The sequence below is a fragment of the Heterocephalus glaber genome, unplaced genomic scaffold (assembly GCF_053883595.1).
Source record: "Heterocephalus glaber isolate CG9 unplaced genomic scaffold, H.glaber_assembly_v1.0 deba00001724, whole genome shotgun sequence".
Lineage (NCBI taxonomy): Eukaryota > Metazoa > Chordata > Mammalia > Rodentia > Bathyergidae > Heterocephalus > Heterocephalus glaber.
In genome coordinates, this window is record NW_028258435.1 from 5,040,314 (window position 1) to 5,063,155 (window position 22,842).

The 22,842-nt window shown below is 41.0% G+C and overlaps 2 long non-coding RNA genes across 8 annotated transcripts in view; both read left to right on the forward strand.

Annotated features, from left to right (window-relative positions):
* Positions 1-7: 7 nt before the first annotated feature.
* On the forward strand, positions 8-10,206 carry LOC106008698 (uncharacterized). 7 transcript variants are annotated; one of them, XR_015446798.1, is made up of 5 exons: positions 8-5,488; positions 5,771-5,877; positions 5,976-6,170; positions 6,528-7,227; positions 9,206-10,206. It is a non-coding gene; the product is annotated as an uncharacterized LOC106008698 (long non-coding RNA). The 7 variants fall into 7 exon arrangements; XR_015446796.1 differs by having other exon boundaries at positions 5,771-6,170; XR_015446799.1 differs by lacking the exon at positions 5,771-5,877 and having other exon boundaries at positions 9-5,488.
* Positions 10,207-21,639: 11,433 nt separating this feature from the next.
* LOC147821637 (uncharacterized) overlaps positions 21,640-22,842 on the forward strand; it is a 32,881-nt gene continuing 31,678 nt past the window's right edge. The window contains exon 1 of the long non-coding RNA XR_015446715.1: positions 21,640-22,127. This is a non-coding gene — a long non-coding RNA (uncharacterized LOC147821637). The remainder of the gene's footprint in view (positions 22,128-22,842) is intronic.

Consider the following 22,842-nt stretch of genomic DNA (forward strand, 5'->3'; position numbering starts at 1 on the left):
GTATGTTAATATTTTTTATTACATTCTTTTATTGGTACATTGTAGGTATACAGCACAATTACATTTCTCATTGGGAATTGTACTTTTACATGATGCATCTTGGTTCTTATTTTTTCCCCATTCTTAGCCCTCCCTTCACCCCCTCCACCCTTCCCTATTTACAAAGATTTTATTTCCATTGTTTCCATTTCTCATCATGTTTTCCTTTCCTTTCTTTCCTTTCCCCTGCCCTCCCACTACCCCTACCCCTTTGGACCTTTTCTTCCTATTTTGCATTATCGATTATTCATTCTAATCATTGGTACATTTTAGGTATACAATGTAATGACATTCATCATTGGAAATTTGCACCTTGACATAGTCTCTCTTGGTTCTTATTTTTCACCCTTGCCCAGCCCTCCCTTCAACTCCTCCATGCCTCCCTATTTACAAAGATTTTGTTCCTATTTTTCCATTTTCTCATATTAATCCCATTCCCTTCTATCCTTTCCCCTACCCCTCCCACTTCCTTCCCCTTTGCCCCTTTTCTTCCTATTTCACATGACCTATTATACATTTAGTCCTTATTTACACTTTCAGCTCTCACATCAGAGAAACTATTCAGTATTTATACATGTGTGCCCTATTTATTTCATTTAAGAGTATCTCCTCAATGTGCATCCACTTAGCTATAAATGTCTCTAATTTCTCATTTTTTATGGCTGAGTAGTACTCCATTTTATTAAAAAATCACATTTTCTTGATCCAGTCTCCAGTTGATGGGCATTTGGGCTGTTTCCAAGTTTTAGCTATTACAAACTGTGTTGCTGTGAACATGGGCGCACATATATCACTGTGGTATGATTCTTCTAATTCTTTGGGGAAGATACTGAGCAGAGGAATAGCTGAGTCAAATGGGACTTCCAGCCCTAGATCTTTGAGGTATCTCCATACTGATTTCTATAGTGGTTGCACCAGTCAACACTCCCACCAGCAGTGGAGCAGGGTTCCTCTTTCCCCGAAGCCCTGCCAGTATATGTTATTGGATGATTTCATGATAGCAGCCATTCTTTCTGGAGTGAGGTGGAATCTCAGCATTGTTTTCATTTCCATCTCTTGAATGACCAGTGATGTGGAACATTTTTTCATGTGTTTCTTTGTTTTTTCTACTTCTTTGTCTGAGAAATGTCTGTTCATTTCAGATGCCCATTTTTGGACTGGGTCTTTCAATTTGGGAGGTCTGATTTTTTAAAGTTCTTTATACATTCTAGATAGTAGACCTTTGTCTGAGGAACAGCAGGTGAAAATTTTTTCCCACATTGTGGGTTGTCTCTTCACACTACTGGTGGTTTCTCTTGCTGTGCAGAAGCTTTTTAATAAGAAGAGATCCCACTTGTTGATTGTTTATGCTAGTTCACGGGCAACTGAGGTTTTGTTCATAAAATCTTGTCCTACAGCGATGTCTTCAAGGGTTCTACCTAACCTCTGTTCCAGCCAGTTCAGTGTTTCTATTTGTAATATTTAGATCTTTAATCCATTTCAATTTTAGTTTAGTCCATGGTGAGAGATATAGGTCTAGTTTTAATCTTTGGCAAGTTGAAACCCAATTTTTCAGCACCATTTATTAAAGATGCTATCTTACCTCCAGTGAGGGTATTTGGCTCTTGTATCGAAGTTGAGATGGCTGAGTGTGTCTGGAGTTGTTTCTGCATCTTCTGATCTGTTCCACTGGTCCTCGGGTCTGTTTCTTTGCCAGTACCATGCTGTTTTTATCACAGTAGCTTTGTAGTATAGTTTCAAGTTGGGGATTGTGATACCCCCTGCCATGTCTCTGTTACCTAGAATTGCTTTTGCTATTCTGGGTCTCTTCTTGTTCCAAATGAATTTTTGGATTGTTTTCTCAAGGTCTGTGAAGTATGCTGCTGGGATTTCAATTGGGATTGCATTGAATCTATATTGCAGTTTTGGAAGTATGGCCATTTTCACTATGTTGATCTTTCCTTCCCAGGAGCAGGGGATGTCTTTTCATTTTCTGATATCATTTTCAATCTCTCTTTTCAGAGTCCTGTAGTTTTCAGAGAAGAGGTCTTTGATTTCTTTTGTTAGGTTGATTCCTAGGTATTTCAGTGTTTGGGGTGCTATGGTGAAAGGAATTATTTGACCTACTGTTTTCTGTCTCAGAATTGTTTTCTGTCTCAGTGAGTCTGTCATTGGTGTAGAGGAAAGCTACTGATTTTCGTGTGCTGATCTTGTAACCAGCTACTTGACTGAATTTAGTTATTAAGTCTAGAAGACGTTTGGTGGCGTTCTTGGGGTCTTCTATATACAGTATCATGTCATCTGCAAATAATGACAATTTGACTTCTTCATTTCCTATCTTTATTCCTTTTATTTCTTTCTCTTGTCTAATTGCCATGGCTAATGTTTCCATAACTATATTGAACAGGAGTGGTGATAGTGGACATCCTTGTCTTGTTCTTGATTTTAGTGTGAAGGATTTCAGTTTTTGACCATTTAGTATGATATTGGCTGTTGGTTTTTCATAGATGGCTTTTATCAGATTGAGGTAGAGACAGTCTATTCCGATTTTTTGTAGGGTTTTTTATCATAAATGCATGTTGGATTTTGTCAAATGGTTTTTCTGCATCTATTGAGATGATCATACAGTTTTTGTCCTTGGCTCTATTGATATAGTGTATTCCATTGATTGATTTGCATATGTTGAACCATCCCTGCATCCCTGGGATGAATCCCACTTGGTCAGGGTGTATGAGCTTCTTGATGATCTTCTGCATTCTATTTGCCAGTATCTTATTAAGGATTTTTGCATCAATGTTCATTAGTGAGATTGGCCTATAGTTCTCCTTTCCAGTTGGGTCTTTCTCTGCTTTGGGGATCAAGGTAATGCTTGCTTCCAGGAATGAATTCAGGAGTATTACTTCCCTTTCAATTTCGTTGAAGAGTTTAAACAGTAGTGGCAGTAGTTCCTCTCTAAATGTCTTGTAGAATTCAGCAGTGAAATCCTCAGGACCTGGGCTTTTCTTAGTTGGTAAGTTTTTAATTACATTTTCAATTTCATTGATTGATATTGGGTTGTTTAGAATTTTTAGGTCTTCTTCATTCAACCTTGGTAATTCATACGTATCTAGGAATCTAGGAATCATTTCTTCTGTGTTTTCCATCTTACTGGCGTATAGGTTCTTGAAGTAGGTATTGATGATCTTCTGGATTTCTGCTGGGTCCATTGTAATTTCATCCTTTTCATTCCTAATTGCATGCATTTGGGCCTTTTCTTTCCTTTTTCTGATAAGATTGGCTAAGGGTTTGTCAATTTTGTTTATTCTTTCAAAGAACCAACTCTTGGCTTCGTTGATGTTTTGTATCATTCTTTTAGTCTCCATTAAATTGACTTCTGCTCTGATCTTTATAATTTCCTCCCTTGTATGAGCTTTGGGTTTGTCCTGCTCTTCTTTTTCTAGGAGCTTGAAGTTTAGCATCAGGTTGTTTAATTGAGTTCCCTCAGTTTTCCCAATATGAGTATTCACTGCTATGAATTTCCCTCCTAAGACTGCTTTCATTGTGTCCCATAGATTCCGATGTGTTGTATTGTCATTGTCATTTAATTGAAGGAACTGTCTGATTTCTTCTTTAATTTCCTCTGTGACCCATTGTTTATTCAGAAGTGTGTTGTTCAATTTCCATGTGTTTATGAAATTTTTGCGGTTTCTTTTGCTATTGATCTCCAATTTCATCGCACTATGGTTTGATAATATACAGTGGATCACTTCAATTCCTTTGTACTTACTTAAACATGTTCTATGAGCCAGTACGTGGTCTATTTTGGAGAACAACCTGTGTGCAGCTGAAAAGAATATGTATTCTGATTCTGTGGGGTGGAACACTCTGTAAACATCTGTTAAGTTCATTTGTTCAAGAGTTTGAGTTCTAGCATCTCATTACTTATTTTTTGTCTAGCTAATCTATCTATTTGTGACAGTGGGGTATTGAGGTCCCTCACTACTATTGTGTTAGTGTATATATGACTTTTCATGTCCGTTAGCATTTGTTTTATATAGTTGGGCACACTAGCATTTGGTGCACAAATATTTATGATGTCATCTCTTCCTCTTGGACTGTTCCCTTTACAAGGATATAGTGTCCTTCTTTGTCTCTCTTACTCAGTGTTGGTTTGAAATCCACTTGATCTGCAAAGAGGATAGCTACTCCTGCTTTTTTTCGGGTTCCTGTCACATGGAGTATTGTTTTCCACCCTTTAACTTTCAGTCTATGCGTTTCTTTTTGAATTAAGTGTGTTTCTTGTATGCAGCATATTGTTAAATCTTGCTTCTTGACCTAGTCTGCCAGTCTATTTCTTTTCATTGTTGAATTGAGACCATTAACGTTGATGGCTATAACTGAAATGTATTGACTTGTCATTTTAATGACTTTTTCTTCTTGTTGGATTCTCCCCCTTTGCATTTAATTTCTTGTCAGGCCTGGTGGACTCATTGTGGTGTGCTTCCTGGGTTTGTGATCCTCATTGTCTTTTCCTAGGATATTGTCTAAAATTTTTTGGAGTGTTTGTTTGGTATTCATGAAGTTCCTAAGGTGCTCTTTGTCAGGAAAGTATCTTATTTTTCCATCGATTTTGAAAGATAGTTTTGCAGAGTACATCAGTCTGGGTTGGAAGCTGTTTTCCTTTAGGGCTTGGAATATGTCACTCCAGGCTCTTCTTGCTTTGAGGGTTTGTGTTGAGAAGTCTGCTGTGATTCTGATGGGCTTTCTTTGGTATGTGATTTGTTTCTTTTCTCTAACTGCTTGTAGAACTTTGCTCCTCTGTTGGGTTTCTGGAATCTTAACAATTATATGCCTATGTGTGGATTTTTTTTTGATCAAGGCTAGTTGGAGTCCTATATGCCTCACTTATCTGTATGTCAAGTTCTTTTCCCCTGCTTGGGAAGTTTTCTGCCAGTATTTCTGTGAACAGTTTTTTTTTTGTTTTGTTTTGTTTTTGGTATTGGGGATTGAACTCGGAGCCTTGAGCTTGCAAGGCAGGCAGAAGAACAGTGTTTTTTTTTTAAATGTCATCTTCACTCTCTGCTTTTCTTCATTGACTCCAATCAGTCTTATGCTATTCTTCTTTGCATCATCTAGCAGCTGTTGGATTGATTTCTTGTGGTCCCTTACAATTTCAAAGCAATTTTTCTTTTCCTGCTCACTAATTGCAATATTATCTTCTATATCTGAAATTCTGTCCTCACATTGGCTCATTCTGCTGTGTAGACTTTCAATGGAGTTTTCGATCTCCTGGCAATCTGTTTGCATCTGTTTTATGGATTCCATTTATTTCCTATGTTGGGATTCCATAATGTTCCTTACCTCCTCTCTAGATTTATTAATCATGTCTTGCACTATGAGCACAATTGCTGCTGTTAGCTGAGAAATTAATTCTGATTTTATTTTTTCCAGATCCTCTTTTGTTTCCAGTTCAGGGCGTTCAGGTGGTTGAGTGAGTATCAGAGTGTTCCACTTCGTTTCCCTTTGGGGTTGCTATAGGTGATCTGGAAGTCTGGTTTTGAGACTTGTTTACGTGTCTTCTCATTTTGACAGGGGGTTGGGGGGTTTTCTGCTGCTGGTGCCCATGGGGCTCACCTCCCCTGCCCTGGGATTGGTGGTACGGTGGCCTGGAAGCCTCCTCCTCTTCGCTGGGAGCCTCAGTTTGACTTTACTCAGTTTCTATGATGCCCTGTTAGATTTCTTTCTCTCTCTTCCTTTTAAACGTAATATGCAGCTCAGAGTGGACAGTAGATGATTACTTGCAGGGAGCCTGAAGAACACTCTTTGTGGCTGTGTGAGGGATGGACTCATAGCTCCAGTGACTTCCGATGGGCAAAGATGGTGAGGGTACAGAAGGAGAGTCCTTGGGAGGCATGGAGAGAGCGTCATTCCACAGCTCCCCATGGAGCCAGCTCTGCTCTTTGCTTCCCTCCCCATAGGTTATGACACAATTAAAAATTCTGCATTGTCAACTTGCAGCGTGGATGAGGCCTAGAGGCCTGGGAGGAGGCCCTCTGTGGGGCCCTTCAAACATGCCCAGCAGGAGAATTTACTGAACCATGAAATCGCATATAAAATCTTCCTACATTTTCTTCCTGCATGTGATGGTTTGGATGGAGACTGTCCCCCATGAGGTTCGTGTGTTGTGTCGTGGGGTTTAGGGGAGGTGATTGGATCATGAGGTGCTATAGTCCTAGGGGATTAACCCATTGGTGAGTTCATAGCTAAATGGGCTGCCAGGAGGTTGGCCCATGTTGGAGGAAATGGGCCACTCAGGGTGTGACCTAAAAGGCTACATTCTTGTCCCCAGCCCCTTGTTCTTTCCTGGTCCTTTCCTGCTCTCTTTGCCTGTGGCCACCATGAGGTGAGCAGCTTTTCTCTGCTATGCACCCTCACCTAAAATTAAACCTCTCCTCCGATAAGTTGTGGGTTTGGGTATCTTGTACAAGTAATGGGAAAGCTGGCTAATATACTCCCCAATCTCATTTCAGGGAGGAGGGAGGACTCAGAAACTAGAAGCTGGTTCAGGGCATGGTTCTTAAGGTCTGCTGTAGCATCCTCAGCTCAGTGAAGTGATTCCACGGATGTACAGGGCATGGAGGTGGGGAAGAGGAGAGGTCTAGATACCTGAAGACATGGCCCCTTTTCTAGACTGACCCCTGGAGGAGGTGGCAGCATGTCACAGGGTAAGGCAGTGTGGTGGTATGGATTAATTATCAACTGGAGTGGGGAACACCCAGCTGAATTGAGTCGGCATAATTCTGGCATGGAAGACCCACTTAAGGAGGCTCGTTGTTGGGATGGTATCAAAGGAGAATGGGCAGCGGGGAAAGGATTTCAATTGATCCTTGGAAGAGCTTCCTTGTGGCTTTCTTCCGAAGAGTTTCAGTGGTTTTTCTTCAAAGGAGTTTTGGTTGCTCTCTTTCTTCAGGGGAGCTTCACTCCTTCATCTTGGACGTCATCTGCTGGCTTCCAGTGCAAGTCCCTCAGCCTTTTGGCACAGATGTTTCAGCTTCCAGCACTGGCCCTTAGGCCTTCCCAGCACAGATCCTTCAGTCTCCCATCACGGATCCTTCAGTCTCCTGATATGGACTTGCATGGGACATTGCCATGGGCTCCAAGCCCTCCACTGGATCCTTTGGGTCTCCAGCTTACAGACAGTTGTCTTGCACTCTCCTCCATCTGACTCTGGTAAACACTGAGTAATACAGGCAGTGTCATAGTTTAGATCTGGGGTGTCCTCTAAAGCCTCATGTATTTGGATGGAGATTGGCTTATTGGTGCACTGTACACCTTGGTGGATTAGTCCACTGAGAGTTCATAGCTGACTTGCTCTTAGGAGGTAGGGCCTGGATCACTGAGGAGTGAGACCTGGAAGGGTATATCTCCTTCTCCATGTCTCCCTTCTGTCCTGGCTTCCTGGCCACCATGATGTGAGCAGCTCTCCTCCACCCAGCCCCTCCACCATGCCTTTCTTGCCTTGGAGTCAGCCAACCACGGACTGCAACTATGAAAAAAAACAACAACAAGCTCTCTTGCTTTAAATTGTGGGTGTCAGGTGTTTGTTCCAGGAATGAGAAAGTGCCTAAGACAGGCAGCACGTCGACGGGCACCTGGTAATCACTGTGCTTTGAGCCTCGAAAGGGTGCCTGGCTCATGCTGTCCATGCTTTGGTAGACACCACACAGTCTGAGACCAGGGCCTTGGTCCTTCAGCAGACCCTGGACACCTCTGCAAAACCCTGGGTCAGGCAGACCACACCCTAGTTGTGCTTTGATTTCCTACCTACTGTAGAAGTGAGGAGACCTGAGATGAAGTCATTTTGCTTAATGCCATAAATAAGACAGCTCTTACATTTGATGTACAAATTCACATTTGCATATACCTATCTTTCCCTTATTTATTCAGTGAAGGCAGATTTACTCTATAATGTAAGTCTATAGATTTGTTCTACAATGGATGCAGACCCTGCAACAGGTGCTTTCTATTCAGAAAGGACTACAAGAAGGCTCCTCACTGCAGGTGAGAGAGATCTCACCCTCATGACTCTTAGGCTTCACTGACCAACCAGTAAAATTTGGGTGCCCAAGCTCCTCCCAGAAAATCTCCATGCAGACTGCAATCTCCCTCAGCGTCCTTGCTCTCAAGTACATCACGATCATAGGGCCCAGGAGCAAGTGCACCAGGAGATCTAAGTGGCTGACTTTGGAGGCCAGGACAAGTTCAGATCCATGTCCCAGGCCAGGAGAGAGGGGATGTGGTCTCACTCCGTTGGCGGGTCCTTAGGGAGTTAACTGCGAGACAACTGGGTTAGTTGAAAGGAGAGCACAGTTGAGAGAAAGAGGAGTGGGAGTATGAGAGAGGCTGGAGAGGGTCTAGGAAAGGCAGCTCAGACTTGGCTGGAGGTGAAAGAGAATCGGGGGTGGCTTGACTGCATTTTGTGCCGATTAGACAGGAGAAATCTCGTAAGAAATGAGGAAAAGATTGAAACACCCTACACCTGTGCACTGCCATGTTTCCCTGCCTTCCCAGAGAGTAGGAATCTGGCCCTCAAGAAGAGGACTGGATGGGAGGGAGGAGGACCTGCTTGCTCCAGGAAAAACATGAAGTTTGTGGGGTTCCCATCCATCTATACTGAGGAGTTGCTCAGTGCTCTCTGCTCTGACGCTGGGCGAACAGAGGTGCTTTTGGCTTTCCTGCTCAGTCACAGGGATCTTCTCTTCCTGGAATCCAGGGCTCTACTGATGACTCTGATAAGGGGCTGTCCACATGTGGGGTTTGGGCTGAGAAGAAGGCGTGATGCTAACAGTTATGCTTATTTCAGTTCTCATGGTTTCTCTGTCTTTGTGGCAAAGAAGCCAACAACAGGAAGTGAAGTCAGAAGGAGGGCCCAGTCTCCCAGAGACTCAGGGTTGAGGCCAGCACATTGCTAGCTCAGGCAGAGACTGGGATGAAGGGTTTCTGGGCTTAGCTTGCTAACCCAGACTTTCTGGGCATGGGGAACTCTGTGAGCAGTGCTGGAGCCTGGGCTGTCTGGGGGAATGCTCACACTCTGGGAGAATCTTGCATGGAAATGTAACACCTCAGGATCTGTGTTTGTTTGAATGTCTAGCTATTGGCTTTAAGATTCACATGCTAATGGAATTCTCTCTTTTTTTGTGGTTCTGAGATTGCAAGATGGTAAGAAGAAAGTCCAGCTATTCCTGGAGGAACGAAAGAGAAACAGTGCAAGCTAGAGTCTTGGGAGAGGTAAAGCCCCCAGCTCTCCTAGGCCGGGATGGCGTTGTGATGACTTCAGAGGACAGTGTGAGAGGCCACCCACCACACCTATGTCACTGAATGAGAAGTTCTGGAAACCTCCGGGCCTCTGTGTGAGATTCTTCCTGGCAGACAGAGTGCTCTGGGGATGGAGGGCTGTGGAGATGGCATGTTCTGCCACCTGGTGCCCTGATTCTGCCCGTCCCACAGACAGTGGTGCACAGGGGTTGGTACCCACCTGGCAGAAAGGAGCAGGGAAGAGGTGCCCAGCTTAGAGAGGATGCCACACTCCTGAGGCTGAACTTGTTGCAGAGAGAGAGGCTCTGGCGTGCTTGGCAGTAGCAGAGGCTGTGCTGGGGCTGCTTCTGGGTGAGGGACACACAGGAGGGTGGCAGCACCGTGTTCTGAAAAGCAGCATCAATCACAGCTATGCCCTCTGACCACTCTCGAAAGTCAGCCTTGGACACAGTAGGTGTGCTCTAGGGATTTTCTGGGAAGGGGAATGTGGACACTGGGTTTGAAGCCAGTATCTCAAACATACGAAGTGCAGGCTTTCCCACTGGGTTACACCCCCAGCCCAAGACGAGCTTTCGAAGAGGGGATTCTGGAGCTGGGAAGGAGCAGCACATTCACTAAGCACATTTCACAGGCTCTCTGGCTCATCAGGTTGCAGACCAGACACACTCAATAAATACGTGAACTGTCCTTAGAGTAAACAGAAAAATGATGCTAGTTATTCTGGGACTGGAGACAAGAAGAACAAGTCAGATCTGAACAGAAAATGATAAAACCTGCCCTAGTCAAAGCCAAAACACATCTGTGGGTCATATTCTATTTCTCTATATCCTGTATAACTTCTGTCTAGTGGGTATGTCTGATTCTGAAATAAATATACTGGAAATATCTTAGTTATATTTTTGTCATTCTCCATGGATTTATTTGTATTTGATGTTAATTTATCTACACACTTCTTTATATCAAATTTCTACATATGCATATATATACATAAAATAGCATTAATTTGAATGCTTCTAGCTCTATGTAAATAGTGTAATTATTTATATTATTATACAGCTCACTTTAAAAGGAGACATCCCACTAGGGCCCATATTTAATAATATGCAAGGAAATGAGGCTATTTTCTATGAAATTTTAAGCAAGCAGAAAGGATCTGGAATGCTTTGAAAAGATGAACATTTAAAAAATTCAAATAATTTTATCAAGCAGAAATGATTTCTTGTCAAAGGAAAGTAGGCAGGAATATTAAAATACTAAACTGACACAGTTCCCAAAATAATTCAATAAAACTAAAATCCCTATTCAAATGCATAAGTTCAGAACATTCTTTGAAAGCTGAATAGTGAAAGTTCATGAGAATTGTTTATTCTTTCATCGTTTCCTTTTAAACTGCTCTTTGAATAGCTGTTGTACATACAAAACAGGACTCATCAGTAACTAGTTTCCATTTTAAAATATATATTACGATGATCAGAAGCAATTGTTAGAGGAAATCTCAGGCCACAATATTAATGAAAAACTGTTTTCCCCCGTATTAACATCAGAGAGGAGCAATTGGGCTGTGTATTTGTCCATTAGAAAATCACTTGACACTGAGCAATTTAACTGGAAATTTTTAGTTTGGAACCAATTTCTACTGGCATGCAAGACTCCAAGACCTTATAAAAGAAAGAAGACTTCATGGCTTTATTAGTGGTGTGAGCTATGGTCTTTGTTTCCCTTTTTAAAAACTTTGTTCTATTTTCCCTCAACTTTCTCATATTTTGAGAAAGGACACTTAAATTTGCAACATTTTAAATTTAAGTATTGTGTCCACATACATAATCCTAGTATTAAAAATTCTTTTACTGAGCCTGAAGGACATTACATAAACCAAGATAATCAGGCACTGAAAGACAAATAAATGTGCAAGTTCCTACTTGTGTGGAAGCTGAAGCTGATCTTGTAGAAGTTGAGTGGAATAGTGGTTACCACAACCTGGGGAGGGTTGAGGGGCCACAGAATGGAAACGATGGTTAATGGGCACTGAAATGCAATTGCATAGGAGAAGTGACTTCTAGATGTAGCGCAGAGGGATAACTATGGTTGACAACAATTACTTGTGTATCTCAGATAGCTGGCAGAGAAGATTTTCAGATATTCCCAGCACAGAAAAATAATAAATGTTTGGAATGATGGCTATGCCAATTACCTGAATTGATCACTACACTTTGTACAGATGTATTGAAATGTTACCTGTACCCCCAAAACATGTATTATAGACAGCTAAGCTAGGTAGAAATATTATAGGCAGTCAGATGGGGCCAGGCCCTCGACAGAGTCAGCACAAAAGATAAGAACACATTACACATTACAGTAGCCGGAGATGCATCCATTGGAGAACAGGCCTCAAAATAAAGATGAAATGACCAGGCCTGCATACTTCTGCAAAAGACAAGATAAGAGGTCACACCTGGCCTAGTGAGATCTAGATAGACATTAGTCACCCTGGTGGGTGACCAGGACCTCTGGATGCATCATTCCTTAAAAAAGTCTTTGTTCTTCCCATGCACACTTGTTGCATGACTTGTTCCCCCACTGGATCACTATGACCTAAGTGATTATACTTGTAACCTTATTGATTATGCTTTATAAAGCTTTCCTGTCAAGTGGGGTCCTTGGCTACCCATTCGGGACCCCTCCTGCCTCTCAGGAGCGATCCTCTCAATAAATCCTTCCTACTTGTAACCTCCCTTGTTCCTAAAATTCATTCTTCCGTTTTAGAGAACGTGAACTCTGCTTATCAGACATCTAACAGGTTGGGAATTATAATATTTCCCTTATATCATTTGGCGGTCCTATTTCATCTCCTGTATCATCCCTGTATCACACGTACAATTACTGTGTCAGTTAAAAATAATACATATTTCAAAAAAGAACGAGAAAGAAAACAGAAAACAGTTTATCATTTTAATGAGTGTATATAATATTCCATTAATTATATAATCTATCCTCATAATGCCCCTAATCTTTACCCAATTAAAAAAAATACTGAGTGTAATAACAGAAATTTACATTAGGGGAACAAGCAGAGAGAAAAAAAGTACATGTCTGAGAATAGAGAAAAGAGAACATAAAAGTGTCTCCATAAAAGCAACAAAAAAATGTAGGTCACAGATTTGGGAAGGACGTGGCAACCAGCAGTTCACATTATTTAAGCAGAGAAGCCAGTGCGCATTGGCACAATTTGACATGCACACTGGTTCTTGCGTGTAGTTTGGAGAGGTGTTTGTGGTGGCTCATCAAGAGAATCGAAGCTGTGACCTTACAGTAAGCAGTTACAGTTTGCTCATAGCGGAGTGTGGTTTTATTTGGAATCAGAGTACTGGTTGATCCTCCCAGGAAATGTCTATTGATGAGGTGATTATCAATCTTTCCCCCTTGAACCACCAGCTGCAGAACTCTCACATTCCCTTTGCTGGAAAAATCCATGTTCCTTAGGAATCCTAGAAGCCAACTTCATTCTAGGCCCTACAGTTAAGTTCCCTCCACTCTGTCCCAACTGCATGCTGGCCTTGCCTCAAATAGCCAGCCAGGCCTTGAGCACCAGGGACTTTGCACCAACGGGTCACTAGGGAGTGAGGATCCAGAAGGAAAAGCAATTTGTACTTTTGTTCACCATTATATTGTGACATCCATCTGTGTGCATAATTTACTCACTTTCACTACAAATATCATGTTAATACACATAACAGGGCCGGGGATTTAGCTCAGTGGCGCCACGCCTGCCTTGCAAGCACAAGATTCTGAGTTCGATCCCTGGTTCACAAAAAATCCCCCAAAACCCCACTTATATCCAAATTCAACTATGCATTTTCCTGTTCCCAAATGTTAGGCGTTTCTGGACTTGAGGTATTATGATGTGGCCAGGAACTCTTGTGTTCTCGCCTCCTGCTGCACTGCTCCAAAGATTTCTCCAGCGTATGTGCCTGAGGGTGGAATTGCTGGTTGTAAATCACGTGCATTTCCAGCTTTACTGTTTATTGCTGGGTTGCTTCAAAATGGTTCCTTTCATGGTCTCTAAGTAGCTTTGACAGTCCAGACATCACAACCAACCAGTACCAGCAGCCAAAAGAAGAGATATGATCTCTCCTGATTGCTGTTAGGGATGAAAGAACCTTTTACAGGGACCTTCTGAGAATTTTGCCCCCAGGCTTAGACTTGGAGCAAGTCGTACACCTATTTTTGAAGCCACTATTGGCAAATAGAACCCTTAGCCCAGGTGTTTGAACCTCAGCATTCTTGGCACTTGGTTGCGGATCTATCTTGTGCATACAGGATGCTGAGCAGCACCCCTAGCTTCTCCCCGCCTTAGATGTCAGTAGCCCCTCCTCAGATGTGACAACCAAGGATGTTGCCAGACATTGTCCTACATCATGGTGGCAGGTGGAGGAGGGCTGCAAAATAGACTCTGGCTAGGACAAAAACCATATGATCATCTCAATAGATGCAGAAAAAGCATTTGACAAAATCCAGCACCCAGTCATGATAAAAACGCTACAGAAAATTGGAATAGAAGGTCTTTATGTCAACCTGATTAAGGCTATCTATGAAAAACCAACAGCCAGCATCACACTAAATGGTTAAAAACTGAAAACTTTCATGCTAAAATCAAGAACAAGGATGCCCACTATCACCACTCCTGTTCAATATAGTTCTGGAAACATTATCCACAGCAATTAGAAAAGAGAAAGAAAGAAAAGGAATAAAGATAGGAAAGGAAGAAGTTAAACTGTCTTCATTTACAGATGACATGATACTCTATATAGAAGACCACAAGAACTCCCCCAAAAGTTTTCTAGACTTAATTGACAGATTCAGTAGAGTAGCTGGATACAAGGTCAACACTCAAAAAACAATAGCCTTCTTATACACAAATAACAGACTCACTGAGAGAGAAATTAGGGAAACAATTCCTGTTACAATAGCATCCAAAAAAATGAAATATCTAAGAATCAATCTAACAAAGGAAGCAAAAGACTTCTACACTGAAAACTACAGGACTCTGTTTTGTTTGGTTTTTTTTGTACCGGGGATCGAACTCAGGTCCTTGCGCTTGCGCAGCAGGCAGCAAAACCACTGAGCTAAATCCCCGGCCCAACTACAGCACTCTGAAAAAAGAGATCGAAGAGGATATCAGAAAATGGAGAGACATCCCTTGTTCCTGGGTAGGAAGAACCAATATAGTGAAAATGGCTATACTTCCAAAACTCCTATATAGATTTAATGCAATGCCAATTGAAATTCCAACAATATATTTCACAGAGCTAGAGAAAACAATCCAAAAATTTATTTGGAACCAGAAGCGACCTAGAATAGCAAAAGCAATTCTAGGCAACAGAGGCATGGCAGGGGGTATCATAATCCCCACCTTGAAACTATGTAACAAAGCTACTATGGTAAAAAAAAAAAAAAAAAAAGCATGGTGCTGGCAAAGAAACAGACCCGAGGATCAGTGGAATAGATTAGAAGATGCAGAAACAACTCCAGACATACTCAACCACCACATCTTTGACAAAGGAGCCAACCACGCTCATTGGAGGAAGGATAGCCTATTTAATAAATGGTGTTGGATAAACTGGATTTCAACCTGCCAAAGATTAAAACTAGACCCATATCTATCACCATGCACTAAACTAAGATCAGGGTGGATTAAGGATCTAAATATTAAAACAGAAACACTAAACTTGCTGGAAGATGTTAGGTAGAACTCTTGAAGACATTGGCATAGGAAAAGACTTTATGAACAAAACCTCAGTAGCACGGGAACTAGCACAGAAAATCAACAGTTGGGATCTCATCTTATTAAAAAGCTTCTGCACTGCAAGAGAAGCCACCAACAGAGCTAAGAGACAACCTACAATGTGGGAAAACATTTTTAGCAGCTATACCTCAGACAAAGGACTACTATTTAGAATATATAAAGAACTGAAAAAAAATCAGACCCCCCAAATTCAAAGATCCAATTCAAAAATGGGCATCTGAAATGAACAGACATTTCTCATACAAAGAAGTAAAAGCAGCAAATAAACATATGAAAAAATGTTCAACATCACTGGTAATTCAAGAGATGCAGATGAAAACAACACTGAGATTCCACCTCACCCCAGAAAGAATGGCTGCTATCAAGAAATCAACCAATAACAAATGCTGGCGAGGGTGTGGGGAGAAAGGAACCCTTCTCCATTGTTGGTGGGAGTGTAGACTGGTGCAACCACTGTGGAAATCAGTATGGAGATACCTCAAAGAACTAGGGCTAGAGGTCCCATATGACCCAGCTATTTCCCTACTGGGTATCTTTCCAAAAGAATTAAAAGAATCATACCACAGTGATATATGTGCACCCATGTTCAGAGCAGCACAGTTTGTAATAGTGAAAGCTTGGAAACAGCCCAAGTGCCCATCCACTGGAGACTGGATAAAGAAAATGTATTTTTTAAAATAAAATGGAGTACTACTCAGCCATAAAAAATGACAAATTAGAGACATATATTGCTAAATGGATGCATATTGAGGCCATCCTCTTAAGTGAAATAAATAGGACACATGTGTAAATACCTAATAGTTTCTCTAGTGTGAGAAACTGAAATTGTAAATAAGGACTGAAAGGTATAATAGATAATGTGAAATAGAAAGAAAAGGGGCAAAGGAGAAGGGGTAGGGGAAAGGAAAGAAGGGAATGGAATTAATAGAGAAAATGAAAAAAAGGAAACAAAATGGGTCAGGGATTTAGCTCAGTGGTTTCGCCGCCTGCTGCGCAAGCGCAAGGGCCTGAGTTCGATCCCCAGTACCAAAAAACAAAAAACAAAAAACCCCCCCAAACCCCAAAAAGGAAACAAAGTCTCTGTAAATAGAGAGGGATAGAGGGGTTGAAGGGAGGGCAGGGGAAGGGGGAAAAAATAAAAACCAAGAGAGTATGTAAAGGTCCAAATTTCCAGTGATGAATGTCATTATATTGTATACCTAAAATGTACCAATAAAAGGATATACAGTAAAAAAAGAGGGGGAGCATTTGCTACAAGTTTATATTTTCTTCTTTCTTTATGTAATTTTACAGATGTTCAGACATGTATGGCCTATGATTTTCATCTATTTGCAGTTACCAGACATTTAAATTTATGTGCATATAAAGAGACACACACGTATGGGGCCAAACTCTCCTAGTGCATAAGCTACTTCCTGAGGAATGTCATTCATTCACTTGCAGGGAAAAGGGAATCCAAAAGCCTTGCTGTGGCTTGGAGGAGTATCTCCCAAAGGCCCAGCCGTTAGATGCTTGGTCCCAAGGGTAGCACTATTGGAAGGTAGTAGAACGTTTAAGAGGCGAAGTCTAATGGGAGGTCTAAGGACTTGTGGGTCATTCATTGTGCGCCCTTGAAGAGACTGATGAGACCTGGTCTCTTTCTCTTGCTGTCTCACTCTGCTTCTTGCTATGAGGTGAACAGTTTGTTCCATCACACACCCACCATGACATGCTGCCTTCAACAGAGGCTCAAAGCAATGGGACCACTCAGTGTTGAACTGGATCTCCAGGACCATGAGCCAAAATAAACATTTTCTCTTTATAAGTTAATGGCATCGTGTCTTTTGTTATAATGACACAAAGCTGGCTAAGCACATTAGGATTTTGGTTCTAGGCTCATTTTGAGAGGTCTTAGGGAAATCTAGCTTTGGGAAATTTTTCACCATTTGATATGAGATTAGTTCTCAGAAGGTTGTAAGATCAAATGAGATAATAATTTAGATTGATGACTCATTTCTAACAAAGGGAAGAGGGTCACTCATCAAAGGCTTTATGGCTCTGTATTATCTCTATTTTTATTTCTATCTCTAGATCCCTGGGGTGGGGGGTGGGGGTGAGCCAGCTGCCAAGTTGTGAAGACACTTGCAGAAGAAGACTACATGGTAAGGAACCGAGGCTTCCAGCCAACAGCCATATGAGTGAAGCATCTTAGGAACAGTTCCTTCAGCCCCAGTCAAGCCTTCAGATGACCACAGCCCAAGCCAATGACTTGACTTTAATTACCTGAGAGACCTCACTAGCTACGTGGCTCCTAAATTCCTGGTCTACGGAAACCACATGAGAAAATAGTTGTTGTTTTCAGCTGATAAATCAGGATAATTAATTACATAGCAATAAATAAGTAATGTAAAAAGAGTTGGATTCCTGAGGTAAAATACACAAATTAGAGAAGAGACCACAAATATAGTAAGGTGCTAAACTGTATGTTGTTGAAAACAAACTGACCGCAATGAAGTGGTAATTCTAAGGTGTAAAAAATAAGCTACAGCCTTATTTGTCTCTGCACAAAATATATATAGCACCAACTCTGTGTCATATATTGAGAGGAATTTGACAAATATCTTAGTGATGATTCCTGCCCTCAAAAAATTCACAATTTATTGGGAGCCAGACAACTAGACGGGATTACAGCATGAGTGATAAGTGGTCTCAGCTATTCTCTGCAAATTCTGTAGATTAAGGAAGCTTCCTAGTGGAAGCCAAATCTAACAGAGATGTAAAGATTGGGGTTTCAGGGCCAGGGATTTAGCTCAGTGTTTTCACCGCCTGCTGGGCGAGCCCAAGGACCCGAGTTCGATCTCCGGTACCAAAAAAAAAGATTGGGGTTTCATGAACCAAGCCAAGTGAAGAGGAGGAGCTGAGAGACAATGATCTAAAGGAAATACCACATGCAAAGGTAGGGAGGCCAGAAAGCACAGCACACGTTAGGTTTGGACTGAGCTCAGGGAATGGGAGAACAGGCTAGAGAAGGCTACAAGCATAGAACTACAGAACTCTCTGCCCTTCGAGGAGTCTACCCTATATCAGGAGGAAGAGGGGCTACCAGAGGGTGTTTAACTCCCAGATTTTGGCAGAATAAAAGGGAAGAACAGCATCTTTCCAATGTATAGTTCTACCCACTCTACCAGACTTCCAAACATAATCCATCTCCTCATGCCTGCAGGTGAGCCCCAATTATGTACTATGAGCACCTTTGTAAGGAACAGATGTTGAGGCTGGAAAGTTTTGTGCCTCACAAAAGACCACATATTAGTTCTGAGGGATAGAGCTAGAACCAAAAAGAAAAGAAGGAAGAGAGAAATAAAGGAAGGTAGGTGAGGGATGGGGATGTGTCTCAATGGCAGAGTACTTTTCCAGGATGCATAGGGCCTTGGATTCAATCCCCAGTACCAGAAAAAAAGGCAGATATATCTAGGGAACCAGTCTAGCAGGCCACCACAAAGGTTGGTATTATATTTTAAGAGCCAACATCAACTATCTATTACAGCTATTGGACTTGCTTTAAAAAGTGGGTTGCATTTCTATAGGGATAATAATATATGTGAATTTGTGTAAGAGTAATGTAATTACAGAGAACTAGAAATAACTCTGACAGCTTCCTACTGCTTTCTTTATAATAACATGTGCTCTGTGATGCCTATCGGTGTCCCCGACCTAAATTAATACAATGACAATGCACATGTGACAGATGCAACTCAGACTGCCTTCCGTGCCCTTCATTGTACATAATCATAGGACAGGTGAGATTGCCAATACTCCTAGGGAGCATAGGGCCCTTTCTTGCTGGCTGTGTTTACCTCCAGCCTGCTGTCCTCTAGAGAGTGTTCCTGTCTTGGAGGAAAAGAAATAAAAGCAAAAAGATGTCTGCTGAGCAAAAAGATGTTGTTGTTTTTTTTTGGTACCAGGGATCAAACTCGGGACCTTGTGCTTGTGAGGCACGCGGCAGAACCCCTGAGCTAAATCCCCGGCCCTAAAAAGATGTTTTTAAAACCTTTAATTGGGGGGGAAAAAAAGCTCTGTAGCTGTATTCCTAAGAACACTATCATTTTCTCCAGGTCCTTATTACCATAATTTACCCAAGTATAAATTCTCAACTACTTCTAAAAATTTCAACCAAAAAGCTTACAAACCAGCAGCACAAAATTCATTTGTATCAACAGCTGTTGCAATGAGTAGCAGATTGTCATTTCACCAAACTAAATGTGTTTTTCTTAAAATATACCGCTTCTCATTTTTCTTTAATACTTTAGTGGCATGAGAGGAAGAAAATGAATATTTACCATGGGAGATAGGAAAAATCTGAAAAAAAAAGTCAAAGAGAATAGGATAAAGACAGATATATTTTAAAAATTTTGATAGCTCTATTAATATGTAGGCTAAAGAAAAATGCAAATAAAAATGAGTTCATTGGGGCCGGGGATTTAGCTCAGTGGTTTCTCCGCCTGCTGTGCAAGCACAAAGATCCGAGTTCGATCCCTGGTACAAAAAAAAAAAAAAGAGTTCATTTATGAAGAAAGAATCTTTTTGATACTATCTGAACCCTCTAATCAGCTTCAGTATCAGAATTATTAAAAATGGGCAGCCAGACCTTTTATGCACAACATTATCTAGAAATTTAAAAACTGAACTTGAATCTGATCAAGCCCCTAGATGTAGCTGCCTTTCTATAGGAAATACCAAACACAGACTTATAAGAGAAGCAATTAGCAAAATCAAGAATATGGGATATTCCCCGGATCAAATGACCTGTTTTCTCCCATAAATGAATAATATAAGAAGAAAAACAATAGAATGGAAGAGACATAACCAAATACAGGGTAAGGACCTTGTTGCATCCTGATTCACATGAACCAATTATAAAAAGACACCCTTGAGACTCTTAGAAAATTTGAATATGATATGTGTATATTATTGAGAAGTGATAGATAATTTTGTTAGCTGTTATAATGATGTGGTGGTTATGTTTTAACATTTTTTTATTGGTTAGAAATACATACAAAAATTTGTATCAGTGAAGTAAATTGATATCTGGAATTTATCTTAAAATACTAGATTTGAATGGCGGCTACCGGGAGCTAGGGCAACAGGAGTGGCAGCGTGGGCTGATGTTGGTCAGAAGATCCTTTTCATGTAGATCGGAGGAAGATGTTCTTCAAGAGATCTGTTGTGCAATGTGGTGACCACTATTAATAACGATATATCATATTCTTGAAAAATACTAACAGATTGTTTTCCCTTAGATTCTTTTATTGGTACACTCTAGGTATGCAATACATTTACATTTATCATGGGTGTTTGTACCTGTACATGATGGATCTTGGTTCCTATTTTTTCCCCGTTACCTGTGCTCCCTTCACCCCTCCATCCTTCCCTATTTACATACATTTCGTTTCCATTTGTTTCTTTTCTCATAATTTTTCCTTTCCCTTCTTTCCTTTCCCCTTCCCCTCCCACCACGCCTACTCCTTTGGACCTTTTCTTCCTATTTCAAATTAGCAATTATTCATTTTAATCATTTTAATCCTTATTTACACTTTCAATATATTGGCCCTCTTTCTCTCTGAATGGACATGTATGACGTTTTAGTCTCAGGATAGGTGAGAGGGGACTCCAGAACAAGGAATGTTCTCTAATGCTTTTCTTTACCTCTCTTTATCTTTATGTAAGTAGTAAAGTGTGCATTTAAAAAAAATTATAATAACTCAACAGTTTAAAAGCTGAATTATTAGTTTTTTAAATGAAAATTATGAATGGATTTTATAAAAAGCTGTAACGGAACAGAGGATACTAAGCAAAAGATAAAATTTCCTTCAACATGTTATTGCCCCAGGGCCACTCCCTAGAGGTAATCTTGACAGCAATTAGTTGTCAGTATTTAACTGGGTGCTTGGCCTGAAACTCCCCAAGATGTGTGAGCAAGAGTGGGCTACTTTTCCTCAGAAAGGGAGGTGATGGCTGTGATGATCACCAGGCACCCACAGTTCTAAGCTTTGGTTTAAATCTTGGAGTGGGTATCCATTTTCTGTTTGTTTTCTAATCACATTCACTAAAATGGGCCACCAAATGTATACAGTATTTTAGCCTTAATTCAGGAGTGGCAAAGCTTGAAGCCGTTTTTAGAAGTGTTGTGAGGGTACTTCCACTCTCTGATCCTCCTTCTCCTGCTCCAAAAGGGAAGAGCAGCTTTGAAAAGTGAAGCCCCTGTGGAGGCCTCTCTGACCCCCTCTCAGCTCCGCTCCAGGTAGAAGCTTGTGCTGGCTCAGTGGGAGCCCGTCCTCCTCTGTGGGGAGAGCATCCTGCTTCCATCCAGGCATTAAGTACACGGTATCCAGTTAAATAGGAAGCCACACTCTTCCTTTTTTGAAAACAAAAGAGGATAGACTCGAGGAGGAAAATACCAAGAACTAGGAAGGAAATGAGCCAGGACAAGCGTTTCAGGTAAAATAATTATAACAAATCTTTTAAAAAATGCTCAGACCAACTTGCTGTTTCCGTACCTTATCCATTTTCAGGGATCTCCTATCGCTCAGAGCGCATTTAGCTCATGTTGTATAGCACTATTCAAAACGCGCGTCCCTGAGTGTTTGCTCGCTCAAGTTGACAAAAGATAACTCCCCTGTCTTATCCAGCCTCAGCCTTTCCAGTCCTCAGCGAACAGAGCAACGAGATGAGCAAACGGGAAGTCAGGCTCATCCTTTCTGGCATGGGCCCAATTTTCCAGTCCTCAAAATTCTCAGCTAGTTTCCCTCTCCTCACCACTGCATTGCGTGACTTGAAAGACACAGTGGAAATAGTTATGGGGACACAAAGAATGAAAAAACTCACATCATGGGGTAAGCAAAAAGGAAACCCTCTTTATAGATTTCATAAGAATAGGTCCTGAAGCAATTCTGACTCTTGAAAATTCACCAGAAATGTATGCAAGACTCCAAGTCTATGATGCCGAAAAACTGAAAATACTGGACAATGTAAGGTAGGAGATAAAGAGAGGAGAAATATTAAGTGAATTAATAATTAAATGCATAGACAACTGCTTGTTAGCAAAGCCCTATTAAGAATCATAGTTTCAACTTTATTCTTTTGCTAGTTGGAGAAAATATGGTACAGTACTTGCTGAAGTAGCTTGTATGATTTTATTTCTAAAATAATTTTATGTATTATAGGCCTTTCTGGTAGCCAAGTACTGTACAAAGTAAGAGGTTTTTAGTAACTTTAAAAAAATCAAACATTTGCCTGTGATTGTCTTGCTGACCTGCCTCAAGTTCTAGCTCTGCTTTTCTAGAGACCCTGAAATCTACAGCTTAGGTGGACCACAGCTGTGTCCTCAGTGACTGTTCTGTTTGCTTATGAGCTCCCACGGTACATATTCATAGCATACAAAGCACTAGAAATTAAACTATAACATGAATCTGCCTAAAGATGTTATGAGAAAAGAAGATGGTGGGTTTCATTTCTTCATTCCATTGTGGGCTCTGGCAAAATATTAGAACTTTTAATAAATAATCTGAACTTACTGGATTTTTCTTTAAAGGTTGCAAAGAGAGATTCCTATTTCTTATGTGTGTGACCAATATAAAACTTTCAATAAACTTCAAGTTGTATTGAAATTTTAATAACTTGGCTGCAAACCCATATATTCATCAAACATTGGAGTTACTGGATTTTTGGTGTTTGGAACTCTAGGGGAA